A 6,413-nucleotide genomic window follows, 5' to 3' on the forward strand; every position below is an offset into this window, starting at 1 on the left:
ATCAACACGTATTTTTAACAAAAAAGTGCGCACTGTTTTTGTTATCAACACGCATTTTTAATCATTATTTACAGAACTTTGCCATTCTGTAATCATATGTTTTATTGCCTAGTAAGTCGTTTTTTACAATTGCATGATTGTATTTGTTATTGTTATTTTTTTGTGTGTTGTTGTTCATTTACTTTTTTGTACTACCATAATGATTTAGTTTACTATGTACCTACATATACATACATATATATACTGACTAAGCAATGTGTCACTGCAATTTCAATAATAACAAGTAAGGAAGGGTTAAGTTCGAGTGTCGCCGAACATTTTATACTCTCGCATTATAAAGTGATAATCGAGATTTCATTATACGTCATTTACATATTTTTTAAATACCGTATTTGTGTAAAGTTTTATTCCGCTATCATCATTGGTTCCTAATGTACTATATATTATACATATAATACAGAGAGGGCATCAGATGGAATTCAAAATAGCGTTATATTGGAAGAAGGCGTGGTTGTGAACCGATTTCACCTATATTCCGTACATGTAATCAGGGTGTTAAGAAAATATTATATACCGAATTTCATTGAAATCGGTCTAGTAGTTCCTGAAATATGGTTTTTGGTCCATAAGTGGGCCGCGCCACGCCCATTTTCATCCTTTAAAAAAAGCCTGGGTGCAGCTTTCTTCTGCCATTTCTTCCGTAAAATTTAGTGTTTCTGACGTTTTTTGTTAGTCCGTTAACGCACTTTTAGTGATTTTGAACATAACCTTTGTATGGGAGGTGGGCGTGGTTATTATCCGATTTCTTCCATTTTTGAACTGTATATGGAAATACCTGAAGAAAACGACTCTGTAGAGTTTGGTTGACATAGCTATAGTAGTTTCTGATATACGAACAAAAAACTTAGTAGGGGGCGGGGCCACGCCCACTTTTCCAAAAAAATTACTTCCAAATATGCCCCTTCCTAATGCGATCCCTTGTGCCAAATTTCACTTTAATATCTTTATTTATGGCTTAGTTAAGACACTTTATAGGTTTTCGGTTTCCGCTATTTTGTGGGCGTGGCAGTGGGCCGTTTCATCATGATATCTCAATTTTTACTCAAGTTACAGCCTGCACGGACGGACAGACAGACATCCGGATTTCAACTCTACTCGTCACCCTGATCACTTTGGTATATATAACCCTATATCTGACTCTTTTAGTTTTAGGACTTACAAACAACCGTTATGTGAACAAAACTATAATACTCTCCTTAGCAACATTGTTGCGAGAGTATAAAAACGTGCTAAATATTTTTGTGAAATGATGGAAAATATAACTGTGGTGAAGTCCAATAAAGGAAAAGACATGTTAAACGTCGACGGCACCTTCTTCTATGTATTTGGAACGAAAAAATAAGAAAACATTTAACTGGACTTGTTCTGAACGAATTAAAAACAAATGTACCGTGCGTATTGTCACACAATTCGATAGCTGTGAACATGTTATACGAAAAAAAAAGAAATGAACATTCTCATGATCCATTAATGTAGTATCTATTTGATCTTTATTTGTTAATAATGTTGGTTTTTGTCTTTCCGATAAACATGTTTGAATTTTGGAATCATTTTGGAGGTTACGTTTTGTTTATGTTATATTATTATGTATGTATAAGCAAATTTATATAATATACACGATTTGGCTCAAATTTTGGGGAACAAATTTCCAGAATTAATTCTGGAAAACGTAAATTCCGGAATTATGAAAAACCAGAATTTTGAAATGCAGCCAAAAAAAGCGGAGGAATTGCGGATCTCCGATTTCCAGAATTTTGTCGACCCAGAATTTTGATTTCGGAATTTTGACTTCAGAATTTTAATTTTAGAATTTTGACCGTTTCCCAACTGAATACGTTTGAACTGAAATGGCAAATCGTTAGAACTCAGAGGAATTCGTAGAATCAAGCATTCTGCCCCTTTGTATTCGATAGCTGCGTCACAATCAGTCAGGTTCCATTACACAGTTTCGGCGCCTGAAGATTATGGAACATAATAACGACAGATCCAACTTTGAGACGCAAATGATGCGGTGGCATACCAAGCCTATTCAAAGAATTTAGAAATTCCACGATCGATCAATTTGTATGAGCGCAAGTCTCCCGAAATTTGACTTTGAATCTTCCAGTTTAAGTCAACAACATCGGGATTTTTGGCAGCTAACATTGCGCGTGCACTTAAGGAATTGTAGTTACGATAATTTGTCCAATGGCCGAATATTCATGATGAGTTCATCTTTGGTGAATTGATAAAGGGAAGATGGAATTGGCATCAAACCACCGGAAGTATCAACCGGAATTTACCCATTTCCAATTCTTAGCAATGTCATTTTTGTTCGTATTCCATAATTGACGCTAATTTGATGGCTGATCATCGCGAAAAGTGTGCGAACTTCATTCCAGTGATTATGATGTTCCAGCAATTGTAGTTAATAACGGTTCACTGACGAAAGTTGAGAAAAAACTCGTAAATGTTAATTTTGTTGCTGGGGGTGTTTTCTTTGTCTGTACTGTATTCTCTGTGTTGAAATAGACTATTTGGTCATTCTCCAAATTAACTGCGAGACGCACAACAGTCGGAAAACGTTCATGAATCGCAAAAGTAAATATTATACAAATCGCTTTATTGCAGTTCACGTATCGACCGTATCGTTCAAGATCAGTAACCGCCATGTTGCTTCCTTTGGTGACGTATTTACACCCGTATTTTATCGATTACACCAAACTGCAATACGCAACATTGACATGACTTTTGAATGTGAATTAGACAACAGTGGCGAATATGGTACGATCCATATGTTGTCGACTTCGATGTGTTGTTAACTTCGATATTCGCGCCTCTAAATTGAATGCTAAATGTTCTGCCATTGTCATCTGGTGAGCGACTCTGATACATTCGATATCCATCATTTCTAGTTTGTGTTTTCGAAAGAAAAGCACGTGGATAGTGTTTTGTACATTTATTGTCAGACATACAAACCGAAGTGGTATTGTGATGGCCGTAAGGTACATGAACCATATTGGTTTCGTATAATTCTGCTTAAATCTCTGGATCAGGAATTTTCGCAGAAATGATTTCATCAATTTGATTTGGTGTAACCACCATCCACCATCCAAAGAAGAATGTGTGCGTGCGGAAAACCTCTCTTTTGCCACTCAACAGAGTACATCCAGCATCTAACAGCACTAAGATAAAGTTTACAAAACATCGCAACTGCTGTTTGAAAAGTTGTCCTCTGACATCGTGACGATCGCTTGCTGATTTCCCGCGATCCATAATTTCATTCGTATGTCATCGCATCCTGGGAATACTCGGTCATGTGCTATGGGCTGTCAATATACATACTTATGTTGATGCCAAAACGAACGCGACCTCTTCGTGGCATCGTAACAAATTTCAATCTGTAATTGAGCACTTTGTGTGAAACACACATAACGTTTTCACGGAATAAATTTCAATAATTTTTTTTTGAATAACCGGAATAATGAAATCAAACGACAAATTTGACAATTGAAAAACAAAAGGAAAAAAGTTGAAAAAAAAAATTTGTGTATGAAAAAAAGTTGTTTTTTTTGGAATTGTCCAACTTTCCGACTTTTCCTCACGAAAAGCATACGGTGTTTTTATTTCTAAACTTTCCTCGATCCACAGCGAACAACCTCAACGAACATTTTAAAAAAAGAATTGGCAAAATTGGTCCAGGCGTTTTTGAGCTATGCGCCAGATTTAAAATCATGTTCGTTTTTATTTCCGTTTATCGTATTTGAAAATTTATTGTCTTCATAATTTTTTTTTCGGAAAATTTTCCAGAATTTTCTTAAGTATTCTCCTTGTTTGGGCGGATATCTGTCCGAATTGGTGGTAATCACCGAAATCGGTCTAGGCATTCTCCAGTTATAAGCGTAGTAACTAACGTCACTTTCTTTTATATATATGTATAGATATCGAGAAAACCATATTTCCCTCACAATAGTACATGAAATTTAAATTATGAATTATTTTTCACTATTTAGTTTGATGTGCATCATACTCTTTTTAGTTTTTATACCATGGAAGCGGTGTGCTAAGTCTGCTATAAAGTTTGTAATACCCAGAAGGAAATGTCAGAGGCTATTAAATATATATGTATGTATGTAAATGATTAGCCGAAAAAGCTGCGAACTAATCCCTTAGTGTTAAATGTGTAGATACTGATCGGAAAGTTTGCACCCATAATTTTCTTGCCAAGAAGCTGCTCATTTGTCTGAATCGTTAAATTCAAGTAATTAAGGGAGAAGTTTTTTAATTGGCAAGATATATATCTCATTAAACTGGATATGAAAAGTAAGGAAACTATTACCTTTTACAAAACATTTTCACGGAACTTTGCACAGATACAATACAGAAAGGACCGCTTTAGTATATAATTGTCATGCTGACTGATCCATCAAAATCAAGTACTTGTAAGGAAAACGTTTGTATTTTTCCCACAGATTATTTCCACTCAAATCACTATCACTTATACATAGCTGTCAGTAAAAATGCCCGATACTCTACAAAAATGGTGATCAAATCCCGTAAAAGAATATATACATATACATATATGTTCGTTTTTGTGCATTTTTACTATAACCCTGATCTTTTCTAAAACTAACTCTGTTAATACATTCTTTTTAATGTAACAATCCTCTATTTACGTGAATTTATTCTAGAAATTTTTTGTTGCAGTGGTATAAATTAAGACACATGAATGTAGATATGGGAAATTTCATATCAGGGCGAACAAGAAAGCCAGAAAAAAAATCGAAGATAATTTGCAAGAATCATCCAATTTATGGTTGCCAGATTGTTCCAGTAGCTATGTATGTGTAGTTGCTTGAACCAATACAGAAGGCATTAATTATTAAATATGTATATCAATATGTATATTTCGACCGTGTATTTCGATGTGGAAAAATTGTTCTTTTAATATTACAAAAAGACACTCTAATTTTTTTTGTTACCTGTATTGATGAACGTTTTGATTTTCCCTTTATCTGGATATGCTCCTAATAGTGCTGCTTGTCTTTGCAATTAATTTTTTCAATCAATATATAGTTTCAATAATATTGTAAGCCTGAGCAGCTAAGATTGTATAAAAAATATTGGATTTCTTTTATGACATGTGTTATAAATATTCGATAAGAGTACTGCATTTGAATTCCTTTATGAACGTTCATACATTTGTATAATTTCCAAAAAGAAAAAAATTGAATGTAAGAATAAAAAATGCAAAAAAGAAACAACTATTTGATTTAACAACTGGAGGTGCCGGGGTTTGAACCCGGGACTTCTCACATGCGAAGCGAGCACTCTACCACTGAGCTACACCCCCTTGGTGCAATCAATCGTCCGATGTGCTAGTTCACTCAGTAATATTGCGCTCTGCTCTTGTGCGCAAAAGCGAGTTTCGCATGCAATTGGCTGCGTTCACGAAAGCATGAAATCATACCATGTGCATAAATACATATAAGTACACATATTGACATGCGGCATATACTATGCACAATTTAGACACATCTAGGTAGCAGAGATTCATGCAATTAATTGAATGGATACGGCAGTTAGTAAGCAGATGCGAGTACTTGCTTAATTAAATGAATGAAATAGCAATTTATTCGCATAATTTTTATACGATGTACATGCACATGTACATACATACAGATGTATACCATATATGTATGTACATATATTTGTTGACACTTTAGTTTTACGTTACGTGAAGGATTACAAAATGAGAACAGATGTTTTAAAAAACTAAATTCGATTATATAAAATGATAATACGAGTACATATATGATAATTAATGTCCAATAAAATCAACCATAGATAACTCTTCGTATACAAATACGAAAAATATATTATTTAGCTTAGGGACTGCCCAAAATGTAAGAGTTAGCAAAATCACTCCCTCAATACATCCAAAAAAAATAACGTTTTGGTTAAAGTGATGTTTCTTACTATGTTGACCACACGCCCTGTGAATACCAGAAACGATGACCGCCACTTTTACGTCCGATTGACTTAAGTTAGTTTAGTTCGCAGAGTTGATACAAAAGGGATCTCATTTGGACAGTTATTCGACCTTTGTGTTACTCAAAAACCACTTAAAATAGATCATCAAATACTTATAGATCGACGAAGCTCGAAATTTATTAAAGCGGTTAATAACAATCTCAGCCACTTCGTTATGTTCGCCACAGCTGTGTCTACCGAGAAATAAAACACATTTCTCAACGTGAAGAAGTCGGGTAACGGAGGAAAAAATGATAAGATAATTCTATACTTTCACATTTAGTCGCGCCGCGTGTGATCCTATTGGATGGTGTTCAGTCAGAACACCTACAATTGCAGTG

General features: G+C 34.7%; 1 non-coding gene across 1 annotated transcript; it reads right to left on the reverse strand.

Annotated features, from left to right (window-relative positions):
• Window positions 1–5,320: 5,320 nt before the first annotated feature.
• Trnaa-cgc (transfer RNA alanine (anticodon CGC)) lies at window positions 5,321–5,392 on the reverse strand. The gene has a single exon. It is a non-coding gene; the product is annotated as a tRNA-Ala (tRNA).
• Between the last annotated feature and the right edge of the window lie 1,021 nt (window positions 5,393–6,413).

This window comes from Bactrocera neohumeralis, chromosome 3 (genome assembly GCF_024586455.1).
Source record: "Bactrocera neohumeralis isolate Rockhampton chromosome 3, APGP_CSIRO_Bneo_wtdbg2-racon-allhic-juicebox.fasta_v2, whole genome shotgun sequence".
Lineage (NCBI taxonomy): Eukaryota > Metazoa > Arthropoda > Insecta > Diptera > Tephritidae > Bactrocera > Bactrocera neohumeralis.